General features: G+C 44.1%; 1 protein-coding gene and 1 non-coding gene across 2 annotated transcripts in view; both read left to right on the top strand.

Annotated features, from left to right (window-relative positions):
* The window catches only part of TBC1D5 (TBC1 domain family member 5), a 533,564-nt gene that overhangs the window by 361,080 nt on the left and 148,351 nt on the right, over positions 1–24,133 (top strand). The gene's annotated exons all lie outside the window — the stretch shown is intronic.
* TRNAI-GAU (transfer RNA isoleucine (anticodon GAU)) lies at positions 22,978–23,051 on the top strand. The gene has a single exon. It is a non-coding gene; the product is annotated as a tRNA-Ile (tRNA).

The raw sequence follows: 24,133 nt of genomic DNA, 5'->3' as shown, positions 1-24,133 counted from the left end.
GCCTTGTGACATATGATGGTCCATTGTGACATAGTGGTTAGACTGTCAGACTAAGATTTGGGAGATCCAGGTTTGAATCTTCATTCCATCATGGAGTGACCAGAAAACCATAGGCCAATCACTCTGCCTCACCAAACCTGCTTCACAATGTTGTTGTGAGGGTGAAATGGAGGAAAGGAGAACTATATAAGCTACTTCAAATTCCCACTGTGGAAAAAGGCAGGTTATAAATGAAATAAATAAAATAAAAATAAAGTTATACATACAACAACATAAAAATTATCAATATTAAACCAGTAGAATGTGACATTCAGCAACCTAAAATGATACCCATAAAACAGCCCTCAAGTTAGAAGCAGACAATAGGGTTCTGCTATCAGTATAAACCAAACCTTATCAGTATTTGGGGAGAATTTATTCAGTCAAATACAGATTCTGTAATCTTGTTTGGCTACTGATATAGCTAAACCTGAATAAATCCGATTTTATTTGTCTTTTATTTGGGCACAGCTTTGAGAAGGCATTTAAAGGGACTGCTGGCTTGGAGAAGGGTGGTGGTGCAACTCAGCAAGTGAACTCAGAAGAAATTTAAAGAGATTGTGATCTTTTTAAATGCCTTTTCCCCTCCATTGAAAGCAATAGAGGATGGAGGCATCTTCTTTGTGAACCCATAGAATTAAATCCTCTTGTCCAGTCTTTTTAAAAATTGGGAGGGGGAAGAAGGTTGAGAAGCACTAACAGCTACGCGCAAGTTTACTGCCTCCACCTTAAGAAAAAATAGCCCTTCTAGGGCCCTGAATATTCCCAGATCAATTCTCCATTATACCTATACGGACAGTCTCCATAGGGTATAAAGGAGTCAAATAAATTTGTGTTTTCTAAATATTTTTTCTGAATCTCAGCACCATAGTAATATTGGAATTATGGGGTAATACCAATAATCTTCTTCGTGGTCTCTGTGCTTCACACTCATGGGATAGTGCGCCTGCGCCGATCCCCGAATCGGTACCTGAAAAAGCCCGGGATTTTTCCGCGCTCAGCGCCAATGGACATGCGCAGGCGTCCCAATGAGAGTTTTGGCTTTGCCTTTCTTCTCGTTTTCTTAGCCCATTTCTTATTTTCTTAGTGTAGATAGATAGATAGTAAGTTAGTTAGATAGTTGTTTAAAAAAAAAAGAGGTTTTTTCCCTGTTGTTGGTCGGTTTACCCTTTGGGGTGCTCCGTCCTTCTTTTCCCCCAGTTTTTCCCCTCAGATGACTCTGGGCGGTTTTTTTGCGACTTTTTGTCTATGGACAGTCGCTAGGGGTTTTTCAAGCACTGTCGTGCTTGCAGAAAAAAGATGCCCCTCCAGACGGTCATTCCTTGTGTCTGCTGTGCTTGGGAGAGGCACACCGCGTAGAAGCTTGCCCGCACTGTCTTCGCTTCTCTAAGCAGACGAGGAAGAACTGTGCGGCGCGGCTGTCGGCGGCTCTGACCGAATCGGCGCTTCGCCCGCAAAAATCGATGGCGACCGTTTCGACACCGAAGTCAACGGACACCCCGGCACAAGAGCATGCATCGGCTGATGCTGCTCCACTGACTCTGACTGAGCTGCCGGAAGAGCACGGCTCCACAAAACGTCCCCATGAGGGTTCGGCGGACACGCCCGCTAAAAAACGCCAAGAGGACTCAGGGTCCCGAGCTCCTAAGAAGGCGAAGGCGAAGGAAAAGCGGAAGCGACCCCGCACTCCTTCGCCGTCGGCCGACGCATCGACACCGGTGACCCTCGCATCGCCAAAAAAGATCTTGGCTTCTCCGCGCCACAGCCCGTCGACCCAACTACGTCAGTCGACATCGGAGCAGGCCCATTAGATCGACCTAACCCAGCGATCTTCGTCGTCGGGCTCCCGTCGACGTACTCCGAGCGGATCGATGTCGGAGTTGGACACTTCGGCGCCGATCATCGAGCCGATCCGGATGAGGTCTCGAGAGAGAAGGGACGTGGAAACTTTCCAAGCACCTCGCCGGTTCCCGATACCACCGTGGGAACAGCGCAGGTAGCAACCTCCATACTCCAGGTACCAATCTTACCACTGGTACCCAGAAGAGTACCCGGAATGGGAGCAAGAATCGGAGTTCTCCTCTATGTCAAGGGTATCGCATCGATCCCGAAAGCCATCGGTGTCGATTCCCCCGGAACGACGCATGGCCCCGCTCGACGACCATCGCCACCGGTTCAATCTCCGCCGAGAGAGTTAACACCGATGCTGTCGGAACACTCTGCCCACCAAGAGTCTTCATCGTCGGTATCGGACAGTGACGACCAAGATGTGGAGCCTTCACCGGTCTCCCAGACGGCCGAGGATCTTCCGATTTCACCATCGGAAGATCTGAAGTCATACGGGGACCTTGTGAGAAGGATTGCAGCCACCCTTAATTTGCCTGGGACTCAACCAGAGCCCATCGTGGACGACAATGTGTTCGATATCATGCAGAGGAACACATCCACAGCTGTCGCCTTACCAGTCACCAAGGTGATTCTCCAGGCAGTTAAGGAACCTTGGAAGAAGCCATCATCAACACCGGTTTCTTCCAAGCGGCTGGACCACATGTATAAGGTCCAAGAGGTAGGAGCTGAGTTCCTTTTTACCCATCCAAAGCCGAACTCAGTGGTCGTCTCCTCCTCTTCTAAGGTGCGGAAGGTCCATTCCTCCCCACCCGATAAGGAAGGGAAGAAGATCGACGGGATGGGCCGCAAAGTTTATTCAGCGGGGGCACTCGGCATCAAGGTATCTAACTATGCAGCCTGCATGGCTAGATACCAGTATGCTGTGTGGGAACAACTCTCCCCCTTCCTTTCCTCACTGGGTGAGGACAAGAAAGCCGCTGCGAAAAAGCTGCAAAAAGAGGGTCTTGCTATAGCCAGACAGCAACTGGCTGCAGCAAAACATATGGTGGAGGCGTCAGCTAAGGCCATCACTTCTGCAGTCTGCATCCATCGCCACTCCTGGTTGAGATCAACAGCTCTACATCAAGACGCTAAGTCTTTCATAGAGGACTTGCCCTTTGAGGGTGATGGGCTCTTCAGCACCACGACTGACACGGCGCTGCAGGAGTTCAACAAAAGTGTAAAAACCTCCCGCAATCTGGGTGTCCAGGCTGCCCCCAAGGCTACCAGGTCCAAACAATGGCCTAAGCCCTGGTCTAGGAAGCCCTATCAAAAGTTCTCCCCTGAACAATGGCGTCCGCGTCCTTCGCAGACTGAATGACCCTCCTACCCTGGCAACAACAGGAGTCGTTACGGGACCCAGCCGACTAGCAAGTCCAAGGGTGCTCGCCCCCAGAAGCAGGGGGTTTGACTTCCTGCAAGCACGCGTCGTTGCCCCCACTGGTATCTCATCCATCCGCCTACGCCCTTTCCTGCCTGCCTGGGAGTTGATCTCCACAGACAGGTGGGCTCTGTCCATCGTAAAAGAGGGCTACGAAATAGAGTTTGTTCAGACCCCGAATCAGTCTGTGGTGGTTATCACTCCCCCTTCCCCACCTCTGCTGGCGGAGGTGAGCAACCTCCTACAGAAACAAGCCATAGAGGTAGTTCCACCGGAGGCCAGGACAGGAGGCTTCTACTCTCGCTACTTCCTGGTCCCCAAACGGGACGGGGGCCTGAGGCCTATCATGGACCTTCGGAGTCTGAACAAATTTATTCTGTACCAGAAGTTCAGAATGGCCACGCTGCAAACAATCCTGCCCCTCATCAATCAGGGAGACTGGATGGCGACCCTGGACCTCAAGGATGCTTACTTCCACGTCAGCATTCATCCTGCGTTCAGGCGTTTCCTAAGGTTTGCAGTGGGTGCTCAGCACTTCCAGTTCAGGGCCCTGCCGTTTGGACTGTCTACTGCTCCTCGGGTGTTCATGAAATTGATGAGTGTGGTGGCTGCCCACCTCCGTCTTCAGGGAGTAGTTGTCTTCCCGTACATCGACGACTGGCTTCTTGTGGCGAAGTCGAGGGAGAAATTAACAACACACATTGCCATCACTCTGCGTCTCCTAGACACTCTGGGGCTGCAGGTCAATCTGGAGAAATCCCATCTTATTCCGTCAAGGACAGTTCAATTCATAGGGGCTCTGCTGGACACAGATCAACACCGAGCATTTCTTCCTTCGCAGAGAGCAAAGAACATTATCAGTCTGGTACAGCTTCTCCAAAGGCGACAGTGGGGTACGGCCCAGCAGCTCCAGCGGATGCTGGGGTTGATGGCTGCGACGACAAGCGTGCTACGTTTCGTAAGACTGCAAATGAGGAGTCTTCAACTGTGGTTTTTGCGCCATTTTCGTCCTCTCATAGACTCACCTCGAAAGAGGTTCACCATCCCACCTGCGACTCTCCAATCACTGCAATGGTGGGAATCGGAGAGCAACATCTGCCAAGGGGCTCCCTTCCACCTTCCAACCCCTACCGTGACTATCGCTACCGATGCTTCCCTGTAGGGGTCGGGAGCTCACCTGGAAGATCTATGTGTGGGAGGTCAATGGCCACCGAAGCTGAGTCGGTGCCACATAAATTACCTAGAACTGCTGGCGGTTCACTTTGCCCTTCGTTCTTTCCATCCACTGATAGCGGGGAGGACTGTGGCGCTGCTTACAGACAATACCACTGCCCTGTGCTATATCAACAGGCAGGGAGGGACAGTGTCTCGCAGGCTATGCTCAGTGGCGATGGATCTCTGGATGGAGTGCCTCCAGTGGGACATTTTTGTGAAGGCAACACATCTGCCGGGGGTCCTCAACATACAGGCGGACTCTCTCAGCAGGGGTGGAGCTTCTCCACACGAATGGGAACTAAAATGGCGGTTCCTAGAGCCTGTGTTCCAACTCTGGGGGTACCCACATCTAGATGTTTTCGCAACAGCGGAAAACAAGTGCCCCTTGTTCTGTGCCAGGGGAGGTGCGGATCCAGCCTCGCTGGGAGACGGACTCCTACTTCCGTGGGGGGGCTGGTTCCTTTACATGTTCCCACCCTTACCTCTGCTGACAAGGGTAGTCCACAAGCTAGTGCAGGAGAGGCCACGTTGCATCCTGGTGACTCCTTGGTGGCCCCGTCAGAGTTGGTTCTCGATCCTACTCCAACAGTTGAGGGGGGTCTTTTACCAGTTCCCGGCAGAACCGGACCTGTTGTCGGCTCAGGGCGGGCACGTACTCCACCACAATGTGCCACACCTGAAGCTGACAGCGTGGTTCATTGACAATTAGGTTTTTCTACCAGGGTCCAGCAAGTCCTCCTAAGCAGCAGGAAGCCTTCCACCCGTGCCTCTTACGAGAGGAAGTGGAAGAAATTTAGTACCTTTGTGGCTGACTCCCCTGTGCCGCCTGACTCTGTCGGGCTTTCGGCAATTTTTGAATTTTTTTTAGCTTTGGTGGATGCGGGGCTGGTATTCTCCTCCATCAAGGTTTATCTGGCAGCTATTTCTGCTTTCCATGGTTCAGTGGAGGGTTACTCCGTTTTCGCTCACCCTCATTCCAAAAGGTTCATGAAGGGACTGTTCCGCCTTCATCCTCCCTCTAGATCCCCTCCGCAGTTGTGGGACTTGACTTTGGTTCTGGACAAGTTGACTCGTCATCCCTTTGAACCCATGGCAACGTGTTCCTTACAACTTTTGTCTTGGAAGACTGCATTTTTAGTTGCCATCACTTCAGCACGTCGTGTGGGGGAGCTCATGGCGATGCGTTGTGACTACCCCTACCTTGCTTTTAGAGAAGCTGGGGTCTCTTTAGCTCCAGACATTACTTTTCTTCCCAAGGTGGTTTCTCAGTTCCACCTTAATTTAGAAGTTTGGTTACCTACGTTTTACCCTAGTCCTTCCTCGGATGAGGAACGTAGATTGCATGCGCTGGACGTTAAGCGTGCTCTACTGTTTTATTTAAATCGTTCACGGGGTTTTCGTAAAGACAAGCAGCTTTTTGTCTCTTATTCTGCCCCCAAGTTAGGGTCCAAAATCTCGTCTCAGAGACTTTCAAAGTGGCTTACTGAGACGATCAGACTTTGTTATTTGTTGGCGAAGAAGCCTTTACCTGGACCTGTTCGTGGACACTCCACAAGGGCGATGGCCACGTCGGTGGCATTCCTGAAGGGTGTGTCCCTTTCCGATGTCTGCAAGGCGGCTACCTGGTCTTCTCCGCATGCCTTCATGAAGCATTACGCGCTGGACGTGCATGCTCAGCAGAGGACTCGGTTGGGAGCTGCGGTGCTGCAAGCTGTTTCTTCAGGTTGACCGTCTTCCCGCCTCCAGGTATGCTTTGCTTGCTAATCTCCCATGAGTGTGAAGCACAGAGACCACGAAGAAGATAGACAGGTTGCTTACCTGTAACTGTAGATCTTCGAGTGGTCATCTGTGCATTCACACTACCCGCCCTCCTTCCCCACTGCTGATGGTGTCCCTCCAGTAGGAGCTTCCAGCGGTCAGGAAGGAACTGGCGGGATCCCCGCACTGGCGCCGGTGAGCATGCTCATTGGGACGCCTGCGCATGTCCATTGGCGCAGAGCGCGGAAAAATCCCGGGCTTTTTCAGGTACCGATTCGGGGATCGGCGCAGGCGCACTATCCCATGAGTGTGAATGCACAGATGACCACTCGAAGATCTACAGTTACAGGTAAGCAACCTGTCTTTTTCCAGCTCCAATATACCCAAACAAAAAAAACATTTTTCCTGTCCATCCCTAGTAGACAGTAAAAGCAGCTTAAAGCTGTAACAGCTCTCATTTAAAAGCCTAGGCAAAACATTTTGTCCTGACACCTGAAGGATAATAGAGGAGGCACCAGGTGAGCCTCAAGTTGTGACTCTATTATCAGTGTGTTGCAAGATTAACATTCCAGAGGTGGAAGAAAAAGCTTTGAGGGAGCCTTCTCCAAACTGTGGGAGAGAAGAAGAGAGCTGATCTATCACTCACTCTCCTTTTCTCCTTCACCCTTGTACTTCCATTCATTCCCTGGGGTTCAGTTCACTCCCAACAGCCAGCAGTGTGGGAGGCAATAGCCATAATTTTTCACTGCTTGCTGGTCCTAAAGCAGAGGTGTCAAAGTAATTTATTATGAAGACTGTATCTAACATAAATTTTACTTTGTCGGGCCAGCCCATGCGTACTTTATAAAGGTGATATAAACTTTATAAAGGTGATTTCAGATGTCAAATGGCAATAGCAGGTGAATGACAACAGCAGGCTTGATTGGATTCGTGTGATATTCAAAGGGGTCATGGACATGGAGATACCAGCATTGGTAATGAGACAGGAAACCTAAGTTCCATCTAGGAGAATTCAGTCCAGGAGGATGCAAATATAAATTGACATAAGCCTGACATTAGAAACCACAACATAAAAAAACCAGTGGAAGAACATTTAACCATCCCAGACATTGCTAACTTAAAGGTAGCGGTTCTCTCACAAAGCAATTTCAGAGTGAGATTAGAAAGACAGACTGCTGAGTTGCAACTGATAATGAAGTTCAATGCAGCCTCCAGAGCTGAATTGAGACCTAGGTTTCTTTCTCATTACTGATGTCTAATATTAGCATCTGAAATCACTCCTCTCTCCAGTGGACTCACATTCTAGCTGTATCTGAAGAAGTGAGCAGTGGCTCACAAAAGATCATGCACTGCCGCAAATTTTGTTAGGTGCTACTGAACTCTTGCTTCTTTCCACTAATAAAGCTTCCAAGCTGTACTGTTGGTTTTTTTTCTCTTCATCTGCTTAAAATGGAGAGGGGGATCTCTCCAAGTGAAATAATGTGTTGATTTCAGACTGGGCAAAATCCAGTCAAGAACTAGTAATGACAATGAAAAATCTACTCAAGTGCTAGTGATGATGATAATGAAACAGTTGAAAAGGCAACGGGGGAGTGAAGAAAAGCAGCCAGCAAGGTGGAAAGGGAGAAAAGGAGACCTGTTGAACTGGAACATATGGATCCATAAATGTATTTTTAAATACTGAGCCATCTATTTCCATTATTAAACAATGAAGAAGATGATATTGGATTTATATCCCACCCTCCACTCTGAATCTCAGAGTCTCAGAGCAATTAACAATCTCCTTTATCTTCCTCCACTACAACAGACACCCTGTGAGTTGGGAAGGGCTGAGAGAGCTCTCACAGAAGCTGCCCTTTCAAAGACAACTCTATGAGAGCTATTACTAGCCCATGGCCATTCCAGCAGCTGCAAGTGGAGGAGTGGGTAATCAAACCCGCTTCTCTGAGATAGGAGTCCACACTCTTAACCACTATACCAAACTGCCTTAACCACTACACCAATGGAATTGGTTTATTAAACAACTAGCATGGAACCCATGCTCCGCCACAGTATTTAACTACCAAATCCAGTTATAATACTTCTGTGTATATAAAATGTTTTTCTGTTGTAGAAAGGATATCTTGTTTTTAGAATTGGTTTCATAATATAATCGAATAGTAACCAGTCTTCACAAAGGTGTTCAAATAATGTGATGGAGAAAACAGATGAAGTGAATTTTGAAATATAACATTTGTTGAAGTAATCTCTCTCGGCTTGACTTCGCGAACGAAGATTTAAGAAAGGTGCAGTAGTCCACGTCTGCTGCAGGCTTGCTGGTGGCTGACAAGACCAATGCAGGACAGGCAAGTCCGGCCACAGTGGCTGCAGGGAAAAGTCTGATTTGGGATTGGTGCTGTAGCAGTACGATTCTTCCTCAATCTCCTTTTGTCCTCAAGACCAGCTATGCGTGCGTTCTCAAAGGAAGAGACAGCCTGGTGGATGGTGTGCCTCCATGCTTTGCGATCTGAGGCTAGGTCAGACCACTGGTGATGGTTGATGCAACAGGTACCAAGGGATTTCTTCAAGAAGTCCTTGAACCTCTTCTTTGGTGCCCCTCTATTTCGATGGCCGGTGGAAAGTTCGCCATACAGGGCAATCTTGGGAAGGTGGTGGTTTTCCATCCTGGAGATATGCCCTGCCCAGCGCAGCTGCGTCTTCAACAGCAATGCCTCGATGCTTGTAACCTCTGCCCGCTTGAGGACTTCAGTGTTGGTCACAAAGTCACTCCAGTGGATGTTGAGGATGGTGCGAAGGCAGCGCTGATGAAAGCGCTCAAGGAGTCGCAGATGATGACGGTATAATACCCACGATTCGGAGCCGTAGATGAGGGTTGTCATCACAACCGCTTTGTAAACATTGATCTTTGTGCCTTTTTTCAGATGCTTGTTGCTCTACACTCTTTTATGCAGTCGGCCAAATGCACGGTTTGCCTTTGCCAGTCTATTGTCAATCTCCTTGTCGATCTTGGCGTCTGAGGAGATGATGCACCCCAGGTAGCTGAACTGCTAAATTTATTTTTCATTACATTTTTAAAACTACAATATTCTCTTTTGTATGACTTCAACATCCTAAACGGCAAATCTTGGAATGTTTAGGATGTTGAAGTAATACAAAAGAGAATATTGTAGTTTTAGAAATGTAATGAAAAATAAATTTTAAAAATTTTCCGCTACTGAACTCTGTAGACCACATTGGTTTTTCTGCCCTCAGATGCTAGGATCACCAGGCTGCTGGGTGAGGTCACTCTGGAGCAGCCCACATAGAAATGCCCATATGAGAAGTAAGTCAATTCCTGCCACCTTCAGCATCTGCCCCTGGGACTTGTTGATAGTCACAGAAAAGCAGACCTTGAGGGGGAACTGCAGCCTGCTGAACTCAAAGGGTTTATCGAGTGGTATAAGGGGTAGTTTAGTTTAGTTTATTTATAACCCACCCTCCCTGACAAGTGGGTTCAGGGTGGCTCACAACATATGATAATAAAACAAGATCAATAAAAACATTAATTAAAACAATTGGTGCTAATTTCCATACCATTCAGTAATAGATTAAATAATTTAAGTAGGCAGCATTCATAAACTTCATAACCATTCTTCTAATGATGTTTTAGGTCAGGTGTAGGGAACCTCCATCCTGAGGGCCGTATGCGGCTGTGTGTGTATGTGTATGTGGCAGATTAGGCTCTCTCCACATCGCTTCAAATAGAAAAACAATTATTTGCATTAATTTTGCAGAACTGAATCATTCTCCCTCGGTGGAGCACTGTTTTTTAAGTTGATATTTTTTCATGGCCCTTTAATGATGTTATAAATATCCATATGGCCCTTGGCAGAAAAAAGGTTCCCCACCCCTGTCTTAGGTGATGGCATTGCAGGTTTGATGTTACTAGTTCCAGTTGATGACTAACAATCAAGGTGGAATAGCGTAGTCTTACAGGCTTTGCAGAATTGGGCAGTGTCCCGCAGAGCTCTAACATCTTTTGGAAGTTGATTCCACCAGTAGGGCGCAGCCACAGAGAAGGCTCTTTTGCATGTTGTTGTAAGTCTTGCCTCCCTTGACCTGGGGATCAATAACAAGTTTTGAGATCCAGATCACAGTACCCTCTGGGGAATGTATGGGGAGAGGCAGTCCCTACGGTAGGCAGGTCCTTGGTCATATAGGGCATTAAAGGTATGTGTGGTATGAACACTGACGCATACACAGCCACCCAGCACTGCTAGTGAGCATTGTGACCTCAATGATGTTCTATAGCAGGGGTGGGGAAACTCCATCCCGAGGGCGGTATGCGGCCCTCGAGGTCACTTGGTGTGGCCCTCGGGGATTGCTGGGTTGAACCAAGCCATGTGGCAGCCTCTGTGGGGCCTGGTTGGCCAGTGAGGATCGTGGGGCCCAGCTGTTCCATACAGCAGCCTCCCCAGGGTCAGGCAGGGATCACAGGGCCCAGATGTACTGTGCGGCAGCCTCCCTGGGGCCTGGCTGGCCAGCCAGAATTGCTGCAGAGCCTGGAAAAGTTACTGTCATAATTCAGTTTGCACTTGATTATCCCAGATGGTAAGGCCTAATATGCTAATATGTGTGACCTAATATGCTAATATTAGGGGATGTGGTCTAATATGCTACTGAGTTCCTGCTGGGCTTTTTCTACAAAAAAGCCATGGACCTATGCATTTACCTAGGGCAGCGGGCCGGGTGTGTGTATGTGTATGTGCCAAATTAGGCTCTCCCCACATGACTTCAAATAGAAAAACAATTATTTGCATTAATTTTGCAGGCCTGAATCATTCTCCCTTGGCGGAGCACTGTTTTTTAAGTTGATAATTTTTATGTCCTACAAATAATGTTATAAATATCCATATGGCCCTTGACAGAAAAAGGGTTCCCCACCCCTGTTCTGTAGAGTAGCTTGACTCACAGTCTGGTGCCATTGCAGAGTTTGGGCGGGTTGAGATTCCATAGCAGCATCACTGAAGCCCCCGCTTTAAGGAGAAGCTTGTGGGGTGGGAAGCCAGGAAGGTTCAGGGCATTGAGGAACTCCATGGGGTAGCGGACTGCATCATCTGTTTCCATCACTGCTCAGGATGGCTGCCCAGTAGCAGGCTGTAGAGAGGCTCAAGCAGAGGTTTGAAGGGGGAGAGCTGCACCTTGCCATTGCTGCAACACATGCCGATGGGCTCCTCATTCCACTTGAGGGCATTGCAGTACTTTCTCTTGTGTGTCATGGTACACACAAGAGCGCTGTCTGCCTCATAAGCCACATCAGGATCATATGCCATGCCTGAGTGACTCTTGACCTTCCAGGGAAGTGATTGCTTCAGCACTCATGTTTCAGGATTGCTTGGTTCATATTGAGACTGTGCACCTTGGGGAGATCTTGGCCACTGCTGCTTGGCACGCCACAGGAGTACTATGCACATATTTCTTTGCTGCATCCCTAAGTTGCTTCCTCATTTTAGTTTTGGTGTATCTGGCACAACGTTTACCAGGAGCCTTCTTGGGGGCAGTAAGATGTGAGAAGTGTGATAGGGAGAGGTGATGTGGTGGACAGTTGTTCAGGTTCATGAGGGAGGCATGCATTGAAATGGATTCTAGAAAGGCTGTGCACTATCTCCTCATGAGCATTTATAAAGTCATTTGCCATACTGACTTTTATTCAGGAGTCTTGAGTCAATGATGTTATTACACAAAAGACAAAAATTTGCTGAAGAGCAACTGTTTTCAACTGTCTGCAATGTTCTTTAAGTAATTTTTTCCTCAGAATACAGAGGGTCTGCAGTCTGTCTGCAGTCTCCATTAACTGATTGCCACCTCAGAACACAGAGCTCCACTCCTGCCCAATCATGGGGGAGAGGGGGAGAAGGCTGCCAGGCACACAGCAAAGTTTTACCCCATTGGGAAAACACATTGCCCCTTTTCATCCACTTAGGGGTTGAATTTCTAAAAATCCCTTCTTAGTGGGTGTTGATGTCATGGAAGGAATATCCAGATGATCTCTCAGGACCTTTTGTTGTTATATATATAGATGGAAGCCGATCAAGGTGGTCTAATTTCTGATTAAGATCTTTTTGAAAGAAAATGAAATCCAAAATAGGCACAGAGAAATCTAAATTATCAGAATAATTCAAAATATTTTCATTTTAATTCTCATTTTCCCTTATTGCAGCCTGCCCCTTTTAAGATACATACACCTCTCTCTGTGTGTATGTAAGTGTGTGAGAGAGAGAGATACCAAGTCTCAGAGAAAACAAGAGAGCACAGAGATCTCAATTTAACTGTGCTTGTCAGAATAATCCATCTACCCACCTACCCATCCCCCCTCCCTTCTTTCCCCTTCCTTTGAACAAGTGTACAAAAGCTTATACCTGAAATAAAAACGTTGCTGGTCTTAAAGGAGCCACAGGACTCAGACTCTGCTCTCTCTCCTGGATAACACTTTCACTCACTCTTTGCCTCCCCCTTCCCTTCCTCTCAAAGGAGGCGTCCTCAGCCAATGGAGGGGAGGGATGCTTGACTTGGAAGGAAGCAGAAGAGTAAAAGTGAGTTGCAATGCAACAGCAGTTTCGAAGAAGGAAGCAGGAGAGAGCTAGTTGCTCACAGGCCAAATACAAGCCCTGAAAGGACTAGATCCATCCTATAGGCCATATGTTTTACACCCCTGGTCTAAAGCGTAGAGTAAGTTTAAAAGTAGCCCCCTGTTCAAAAAGTTTCCTTCACTGCTTTTGGTCAAGAATGCATGTCCTTCGTAGGATATTCATATTAAACTGACATTTGTAAGACTGATTTTAATGCACACTCTTTGCTAACCTGATGTGTTCAAGGTAAACTACATTTTATTGCCCGATGTATCCCTGTGTTCATACATTGCAGAGGTTGAAAGAATTTTCAACTGTTCAATTATCACAGCATCCCATCACAGAACTTTTATGTGGATGGCAATGGGAAGGAAAGAAAAATAAGAGGCCATTTACTGACATGAAAAGTATAGCCTGCTTAGATAAGTAAGGGATGTGTTTCTATGCTTTTTTATATTCAACATCATGAATAATACAAGGTGTTACTCATATGACTGTAGAGTGGCCATTTGGATTCTGGGAACAGAAGAGAGAATTCCATGCACAGTTCAGTTAGTTTTTCCTTCTTATATGTGGGTTCAGAATGATAAGTTTTGTATTCACTGGATTCATTCATGTGTGTTAAATTCACAAATTTAGAGATTTAAAAGAGGAAAATGATGAGCCAACTGCTAGGTAACAGAACAGCAAAAATATTTAGTCAAACTGGTTTCTGCGAGTTTTCTCATCTTTTTTCTGCCTCCTATTTTCTCCAGTTGTAAAAATTACAGTGATTACACATCATAAAGCCTATCTGTAATAAAACGCATCAGCTGGCCAAGGTTTTCATCGCTCACTCAATAATCCATTAATACAGCAATGCTGCCCAGGCATCTTTATAATACCAACTCGGAGGTAATTTTAATCAGCTAGACCAGCTGGTATTTAACAGCAGCTGCTGGAGACGCTACAAATATACTCAATAGCTGACATCTTTATTTGCAGTTTTTCAAGGGGAGAAGAGATCCCCCTACGGTTACTTAGATTAAGGTTCCCCCCCCCCCCAAAAAAGTGTGGAGCATACAAATGTTACCTGACTTAGCATAAGAAGGGTTAATGCAAAAAAATGAAAGGGGGTTGATACAGAGGTTTTTAGACCTTTTTAAAAAAAATACATGGCTTTGCTGAAGGTGTAAACTCTTTTCTGATTGGTTAACATTAATAAAATTATTTCAGTAGAACATAGAGTGCACAGCAGAACCTAATTTTTGCTACTTTTCTCCGACATAGAAGCTTTTCTGGCTTCACAATACAAACGTAATAAATAGTGCTTTAGCAAACAAAAAAATCTGCCAATGCAATGTATTTTGCCCTTTTGACTGCCGTGTGACTCTTGTATTTTGCCCTGATGGTGTGCAAAAGCTGTTTATAACCATATGCAACATTTCATTTCATTTTATTTTGTACATGTTATTTTTTTTAAGCCTAGGTATAAATTCCACATATTATGCAGTCTGCAGCTGTAAACACTGATCAACATTTCACATTGGGGTGTGTGTGTGTGTGTGTGTGTGTGTGTGTGTGTAGGAGGGGAAAAGCAGAGGCAACATGAAGTTAACAGTCACAAACACATAAATAAAAATTTAATTATACTTGGGGGAGCTCGGCTTACAAAGCTCACAAATCTATAATGGAGCTTGCTGGCAATAAAGGCCTGATCTGTTTGTTAAATTCCACTCTGCCCAGTTTAACTTGTACCTCTTCCTTCATACAAAATTTGCGTTGTCTCACTGACAGCTGCTTACAAAAAAGGACTGATTTAAATCTAATGCAAAGTACTTCCTAGTGTTAGGTAGATACAGAGGATGCACTTCTTTTTAATGAGAATAATCTGATAAGTGGGGAAAGCAAGGTATGTAAGAAGGATTTAAGAAGGATTCAATTATTAATTGAGGTACTATATAATAGGCATTTTTTCTGTGAGTACTGATATTACTTGTAAAAATACTGTTCTCTGAATTTGTTTGTCCATGTGTCAATTTCATAAATGGATTCTAATCCACTTTGTGATGAGATTTTAGAAGTTTGGCAGGAAAAATTTAAATGGAATTTCAGCGCTTGAAATATAGTTGTATTAGTAATAAAGTTGGGGAGAGACAAATCTATTACAGGTCCATATATAATTAGTCCATGTTTCAATGGACTAATTATATATGGACCTGTAATAGATTTCAATGGACTGGTGCAGATGTTTCAATGGACTGGTGCAGATTATTTCTCAGTTGCTTTCATCATCATGACCATAAATGGTTAGAGGGATAGTGGTGTTGTGTGTGAAAGCTAGAATATTTGGTGCTGTTCTCATTTATTAACATTGGTTACTCCATCACCAAAAGAATAAAAAAAAATGAAGTAGTGAGTGTATGTGTCTACAATGATATGCTTCATATTAAATCTGGTGACAGAAAGGACTACTGAGATTGCAGTGTAACTAGAAAAAATTACTTAGCAAGCATCTTTTTTGCTATTTGCAGTGATAAGCTGTTTAAGTTTGTATAGAGTGTTTGACAACAGACAGTTTGATATATTGCTAGGCACAGCGGTAGGTTGGACTTGAGTGGTATTAGCTCTCAGTGTTTTGATTAATGGTAATTGTTGTGATGAAAAGGCATGTTTTATGTACAACTCATAGTTCTGGAAAACAGAAGTCAACTTGCAAGATCTGTAATTACTATTCTGTGTTAGCGTATAAAAAGAGCATGGCGAATATACAGAGGAGGCACAGTAGGGTTTTTATATGTGGACTTTCTTGGTATTGTGTTATATTTATACACTGCTCTTAAGATCAGAAAACCTTGTGATACTGAGGGGTTTTAGCACCAAAAGGAGAATATGTATCGTGTTTCTAAATTCCAAAGCGTAGCATAATTCTGTAGTAGTGTAAAAAAAACAACCTTACCCTGAATCAACAAGTAAAAATTAAACCTGAGATGTCTAGGATACTTAGATGGAAGAAAAATTAAATATAGGGAGGTTTTCTTTAAAAATATTTCCTTGTATTCTGTTGTTAGGTTTATTATTTGTTGCTTTTGTAGTTGTGGGGGGGGGAGGTGGAATTGTCTCTGCATTTATTAAATAGCAGAGTTTTTATTATGATGATAAAAGAAAACTAATTGCATGCAATTTAATCAATTTCAACTTTAATAGTTCTTAGACTTTTGTTGTTAATGCACTTTGTGTGGACCATAGCAATTGGAATCTTCTGTATAGCTTGTCTTTATTGCCATTGAAGGCTTAGGCAATTTACATATATAGCTTGGTCCAATGGGCACTATTTATTTGAAGAGTGCTGATCTTTAGATCATGAGATTCAGCTAATATTCATGTATAATTTTCATCTCCTGAATACTTTTACATTTTAGGTACAGTTACGGTTTTTTAGGCACATTGACAGTATCAGAAATTTCTTTCAAAACCTTAGAATTCAGAATTTAACATAAACACACCGCTTTGTAAATCCATCTTTATGTGATTGTTTCTTAAATTTCATCTGTCTTCATGTACTGTATGTATTATATTTTTCCAATACATTCTAGAATAACAAATGAATAGCTAATGTTTTCCTATATCTGAAATACATAGGAGTGTGAAAATCTACCTGAATTGTTCTCTAGACTATATTTTAAAATATGTAATATCAAAATTACTAAAGACAGCTAGAATTCTAATTGTGCTGCCAATATCTGAAATCTGCAACAAGACTTCAGATATTGGTAACAGTGGAATATGAGTCTTGTTATTAATGTTTGCCTAAAAATATTAGTGTACAATTCATGTATTGCTTTTTTATATAATCTGTGGTCTATTATATATTTGTGTGGGAAATAAAATCTGCAAGGCATGAAATTGCAGTGTTACAGAATAATTATTTCAAAGAGTAAATGATCTCATTTCAGACTGGAGCTAGTTTGGAAGACTATGTTAGATTTCAGGTGGCTTATTTCTCTACAAAATACAGATTAATAAAAACCAGTCTTTAATGTATGCCTCAATCCACAATCTGAAAATAATTTTTTTGTTCCAAGTTTCTTTGCAGTTTGTAATGTGTCACTTTGGCATCTTTTATTGAAAGGAACTTTATTTAAGTAGCATAAACTTGTTGGATGGGCTTCAATTAAATGATGATTTGTTAATGCAAATGTGTAGCGAATGACTGGTGGTACATCTGTCTCTTCATCCATAGGCCATTACTGTGGAGCATTAGCACATGATTGTAAAAAACTGGAAATCATTATATGCAGGTAGTACATATTCAATCAATTCTGACCTTATGTCTCCGATGAAATAAAAAAACTCTAAGTAATGTAAATTATATTTAATTTGTGGGGGGGAGGAAAGGAGAATCTTGGAATAACTATGATTCAAGCTGTTATATGATGTGAGGTGACTGCAATTTGGATATGACTCTCATTGGTGTCTCCAATGGGAAACATTAATCCTCTGTTACTCCTCCCACATGCTCTTCCAATCCAAATATTAATGTTTTGGTTTATGTTAGCAAAAAATATTGCCCTTTTTCTTTTCACATGTTAAATATTTTAACCTGAATCAGAGAGCAGGGTGAGGGCATGATAACTGTGACCAGCATTAGTTAGTTAAGCAGCCAGTGACAATTAATACAAAAAAAAAATCATACAATTAGCTTCAGTTCCATAAGTATCTAATGAGCCATTTGTCAGTCTTTTGGTGAAATAAACTACTCTATCTTAATTCTCCACTCTTGCAGCAAATAAATAGAAATTATGAAACACCCGGGCACCAATAAAATATAATTTATTTCATAGGGCATGACAGAACTCTTTACATCTTTAAAATGAACATGTTATTTACAAACGACTTGTGATACTAATATATAAAAAAGGATTTCAGCGCTAACTGCTTTCGATAGGCAGTAGATATTTTTTCCTGATTTGTTTAATCATTTAAATGTGTAATTACTCCTAAAGGCATGCGAGCTAAAATGACTATTCCTGACGTGATTAACTCATAAAGTCACAATGAACCTCACAAGAGATCCCAGGAAATGCCAGGGATCAGCATTCTGCAGCTGAAGGCATTAAGAAATTTCTGGAAAGGACAAAGTAATTATTTTCATTATGGAACATTTCTCAGCTTGCTGTTTCTTTCTGTCCTCTTCAGCCTTGTCAACATGAAACTCATAAACCAACTAAGAAGGAAAGGAAATGGTACTGTTCCTCAAGAGTCAGTTGCAAGAACCAGTTTCATGGGGTTTGCAAGGCACAGGCATTTACCCCTCTTAAACTTTTGTACAAGAGGGAGAGTTTGGGTTTCTCATGTTGGGCTAGTGGTTCCCAGTTTTCCACCAGGCAATAAAAAAAAAACACCTACTGCCTATGATCCTGGCAATCCATGAACTCTCATAGTAAGAAGGCAGTACCCTGAACTTCCCTTAAGGCCCCCAGTGCTTCAGAATTTGTTCTTATCAAGGCTAATCTGAAGAAAGGACTTTTCTTCCTTTCATTTTTTTTAAAAAAATAGCCATTGCATTAATGTAAGATGATAAAGTGTGCATGCACACGAAAGATTATACCAGAATTAAATGTTGTAGGTCTTAAAGGTGCTACTGGACTCAAACTTTGTTCTGTTGCTTCAGTCCAACATGGCTATCCACCTGAATCTATTACTGTAAGATGAGAGAACCATACCAGTCCCAGTCAGGTGCACATGAAGCTTAGTCCTTTCGTAAGAACTTTGAACTTTGACTGAAGAATAGGACTGTCTGTCTGTCTCAGACAAACTATGACATAAAGAGTCTGCCTCTGAACCTGGGATTCAGCATACTTGGAACCTATGATAATCTAATAGCTGCAGCTTGAAGGCATCTTTGAGCTTTATCTTTGTAATACAAATGATGTAATACAAATGATGGTAGGGTTATTTGCAATACATATAGCCTCTGTGCCTGGTTAGTCTTAGATACAATAGTAAGGAGGATATAATGGGCGTTTCTGCATCCTAGTGCTTCAGAAGAGATTCCCAGCAGATTATCAGTTTGTTACAAATTCCAAAAGAGCATGCATAGATCTGGAAACAAGAATCTTCTGGTGCTCCCTGGCCTGGGAGAGATCCAGCTGTCCTCATCCAGGGTAGAACTCTCTCCCTGGGGACATCTGCTCTCTATGGGAGCTGTTACCATTCCATAGGGCTTTTATGGCAAAGATGTACCTCCGCTGTTGGGGAGGGCATTCCACAGAGAGGGGATTATTGTTGAAAACACTCTGGCTTTAGTGGTGGACAATCAAACTTCTTTCAGTCCAGAGGTCTTAAGAAGATTTTGGGACCCCGAACGTAGTGCTTTCTGGGGTACATATGGGGAGAGGTGGTCCCAAAGATAGACAGGTCCCAGGTCATATAGGACTTTAAAGGTTATGATCAGCACCTTGAAATGAATCCAAAACGCCACAGGCAACCAGTGTAACATTTACAGTGTAGGTTGAATGTGCTCCCGTACAGGTAGCTCCAATAGCAACCTGGCTGTTGCGTTTTGCACCAGTTGCAGTCACCAAAGTTGAGTCAAGGGCAGCCCTATGTAGAGGGCGTTACAGTAGTCTGTTCTCGAGATGACCATCACATGGATCACTGTTGCCAAGTCGTTGCTTTCCAGGTACAGAAACAATTGCCTTATCCGCCTAAGATGATAAAATACGGATTTGGCAGTGACTGCTACCTGGGCCTCCATTGCCAGCGAAGACTCCAGGAGCATTTCTAGGCTCTTGACCCTTTACGCTGGCACCAGTGGCATCCCATCAAAGGCTGCCACGACTTAGGCACAAGACCTCTGTCTTCACTGGATTCAATTTTAGTCGACTCTTCCTGAGACATTTCACTACAGCTTGCAATGCCAGGTCCAGATCTTTCAGGGCGCAGCTGGACTGGCCTCCCATTAATAGACAGAGCTGGGTGTCAGCCGCATACTGGTGACAACCCACCCCAAGTTCAATACCAAGTTCAAAAGGGCAAGTTCAATACCGCCAGTAGCTTGCCAATACAGCCAGGTCCAAAGCTGGTTTTTTGAGGAGAGGGCAAACCATCACCTCTTTAAAAGGCGTGGGAAAGGTTCCTTCAGTTGTGGTTGCTTTAATCTGGTATCATTGCATTTTTATTGATGCAAGCTACCCTGAGCCCTGTTTGCCGGGAATGGGTGGCTTTATAAGTCTAACTTAATACATTTTTCAAAATATTTCCATTTATGCTATTTTGTTATATGCTGCTTTGGAAACTCCATAGCTGAAAACTGGCATATATTCTAAGTAATAATACTAATATTATATTAATGTAATAGTAAGCTTGAACAGTCAGATTGCTATATTCAGAACTGGAGATCTCACAAAAAGCAACAGGAGATTTTATTTCCATATTCCTGGTTTCTGCTTTTTTCTTGTGGTGGTTGAGCTCCCTCTGTATCTCAATTTGAATTGGGAGGAAACCACCACCATCCCAAAGTAAAATAACTTTCCCTCTAAGCCTCTTTTTACATTTGTGCTCTACTTGATTCCTTGTAATATCAGCAGGTCATTACATAACCTGAAGTCCCCTCATAGTCATATATTTATTTTCTTTGCTTATATCTTGTCTTTCTCCCCATAGGGACTCAAAGTGGCTTACTTCATTATCCTCTCCTCCATTTTATCCTCACCAAAAAAACCTGTGAGGTTAGGCTGAGAGAGTGTGATTGGGCCAAGGTATCTTTCTCTTTCCTCCAAACCTACTTCATTACACCAGTGATGGAGAGTCTTATGATGAGCACATGCAACAATGCATGCTATCAAGACTGTGTGTAACACTGTTACAAGCATTTTCTTTTTCATATCAGTTGAACTATTCAGCAACTTCTCACTGTACTTTGATTAAAATTTGATAGAGCCCTTTAGCACAATATAAAATTGTTTTGGAGATATCTGGACATGGGCAAAATAGACAAAATATTTTTTGTCTAACATAATTAAACTTTTTCTCCATGCATAAAAGGCAAAAACATAAATATTTTGGTCAAAGCTGACCCCTCCAAATTTTACTTTCCTGTAGAATAGTAGCTTTTGTTTTCTTCATAAAATTATCTTTCTCTGTGTTGTCTTTTTTATCTTTATAAGGTGCTGTAAGGAAAATAAATCTGTAAGGGCTGACATAAAAGCAGTAGGTTAAGTATTGTAATTGATTCACAGTTGTGAATTCTGTAATTAATTACTGCTTCATAATTAACTTTATACAATTTTCTACATTGTGCGTGTATGTAGAGAGACTTCTTACTTTACTAATAAAGTTTCATTCTTCAAATATTTGTAAATTTCTGAGCTTTAACAAATGTGGATTTATTTATTATTTCCAGCTTGACAATCACAGGAATCTGTTACTTGAAGGGGACCTAGAGAGGTCAAAGGGTTGTTCCTGTGAGCCTGGAACAAGGTTTGTACACACTTGAACAGACCCCATATTCCCAAGGTAGAGCTCAGCAATAAAAGGGAAAGAGCCAACTGCATATACTTTGTTCCCCTAGTGTACACAGCTACTCCACATGCTCTTAAGTCCCTGTCACCAAGTATTATAGGGCCTACATGTTTTCATGTATGAACACAGATCAGTCTAACACAATCTCTCCACCTATATTGTGACACAAAATGAAAGGACTAAAAGTGCTGTCTGTTGTCCATGCTGATGAAGCTCTCCCTTCTGCCCTGGTTCCTGGTCTACACTCAAGGTTAAAGACATCCATAGGAAGTTTAGAGTACTAGGAAGGGACCAAAAGTTAAAAACATAAATAGTTATAGACAAAAGTACATGTGTTTATTAAAAAGACGTATAAAATCTTGTACTGGTCCAAATGAAGCCTCATAAAATCATCAAAGTGCCAAATGCACAAAAAAAACCCATATATGACTTGACGCATTTTGGCCTACAAAGGTCTTCTTCAGAGGTCAAATAGTATAAATTACAACAAAGTCCCTGGTACACTTGTAAGACAATTAACAGGTAATATGGGACCCAAAATGAAATGCTGTATGGAGAGATTTAATAATAATAATTATTGTTATTATTTTGGCTAACTCAAAAATCCCATGAAATATTAATGATGCATATGTTAGTATAGCCCAATTTAATATACTTGCTTCCAATCTGGAAATAAATGACACACACACAAAAAATTGTTGTGTGGCCACAAAAGTATCTGTTACATATGCTGGAAATAGTAATATTTCAATATATACCTGGAAATACAAACATAAAAATAAATTCCACATTGCAGCAGTTAGTAAAATATAATAAATTAAAATTGAAAAACATGAAAATGTAAATATAATAAATGACTACCTTCCAGTTTAGGTCCTAAGAGTACAAGTAAAATCCCCTTATCAGGAGATACACTCAAGGTTCCTTAGTAGTCTCAGAATGCAAAGGGGTGGTGGTTCAGAGACCAGTTTCCACCTCCTACGTTGTCGTAGCCTTCTCTCTATCTGGTGCTGGTTCTGACTCCATGCCTCCCTGATCCTCTTTTACCCTTCCTCTTTCCTTTGATTCCACCCTCAGTCTCTTGTGGTTTGCTCCACAACCTATCCATCACTCCCTGGCACCATCCCCATTAGCCTCTCCCTTTTCTTTCTGTCTATCCTTAAATCTAGCTTCAGCAGTCTCTTGCGCCACACAACTCCAGCAGGGTATAATGACACAGGGTCCACCTTGCAAAGCAGTAATTTTCTTCAGGGGAAGTGATCTCTGCTGTCTGGAGAGCATTTGTAATTCTTAGTGATCTCCAGCCCTCATCTGGAGATGAGCACCAGTGGATCTTCTTCGTGGTCTCTGTGCAGTCCCACACATGGGGTCTTGCCGCAGGCAACGGATCCGTACCTCGGAGCTCCAATAGCTCGCCTATAGCGTCTTTTGGCGCGCTTTCCTCCCGCCCTGGGGAGCAGGCAGCGACTGCGCATGCCTGGAGCGGGGGGAGAGCGCCCATTCCACCCAGTTTCTTCCCTACCGCCGCCCGGACATCACCTACCTCGCTGCGTTTCCTCCTTAGCTCGCTTTTCTCTTCATCTTGGCCAGTTAGCTCAGTTGGTTAGAGCTTGGTGCTGATAACGCCAAGGTCGCGGGTTCGTTCCCCGTACGGGCCACCAAAGCACCACGTCATTCGAAAGCGACGGATTCGACTCCGAGGAAGTCTTCCGAGTCGCACTCAACCGAGTTGCACCCGACCTCGCACTCGCATCGGGCCTCGACTTCGGCTCCTGACCCTATGGATGCCTCAACTTCGCAACTCCGGCTCCCGTCGGAACTCTCGGCTCCGTCAGATGTAATCACTGACATGCCGCAGCTCACTCATCAGTCTTCTACGGCCGTAGAAGTTATCCCTATTCAGTCTCGTTCACCGTCGGTCCACAGCGTAGTTCCTTCGGACTTCTTGGAACCCGACCCGTCCGATCCTACTCAACACTACCCGAAGTCTTCACTTCGAATCGGATCTTTCCAGGACGTCGCACTTTCCCCCCTCTATAGGGATTCAGCGACCCAAAGCTCTACTCATCGACTTCGTTCGCATTCTCCAGAAACCCAACAAAGACCGCGTCGGATTCGATCACGTTCCCCGACACCTATGCCTCCTCGGTACCGCTCTCGCTCCCCGCGGGGATACCGCGATTCCGGCTCCTCCGCCTACTATGACCGGTATGACCCGTATGCTCGTCCACGCTACGACTACTCTTCGCAGTCACGATCACCTTCGCCAAGGGTTAGGTCTCGTCATCGCCGATCTCGTTCTCCTTCCTACGAGAAAACTCACTGCTCCAGATATCTAGACCTCGGTCGTGATGTCGTTGCCCCTCAGATCCGCTATGACGACTCTCCTCGAACCCAAGTATACGATCCTCACCGAACCCGAGCATACGGTCGATTCCGTGACCTTCCTCCAATCCGACATTCTCCTCGAACCCGTGACGTCGATCGACTCCGAGACCTCTCCGAGCTTCGAGAATCCGATCACCTCCCTCGACAGTCGGCTCTGTCTCCACTGCATGATCGCCCTCGGGACCTCAACAAGCCTGTTACTATCCCCTCCGGAACCTCCACGGCTCCCATCCGGGTTTCTCCGACTCGACCAGCCCAGGACATTCACACTCCCAAGCTTCGGGCTTCGGCTTCGGAGTCGATCACTACGCACAACTCACCCAACGCTGACGACTCCCACTCTGATCGGGAA

The sequence above is a fragment of the Heteronotia binoei genome, chromosome 10 (genome assembly GCF_032191835.1).
Source record: "Heteronotia binoei isolate CCM8104 ecotype False Entrance Well chromosome 10, APGP_CSIRO_Hbin_v1, whole genome shotgun sequence".
In the NCBI taxonomy this organism is placed as follows: Eukaryota; Metazoa; Chordata; class Lepidosauria; order Squamata; family Gekkonidae; genus Heteronotia; species Heteronotia binoei.
Note: the sequence above shows the minus strand (reverse complement) of the source record. Positions and strands in the feature narration are given on the sequence as shown.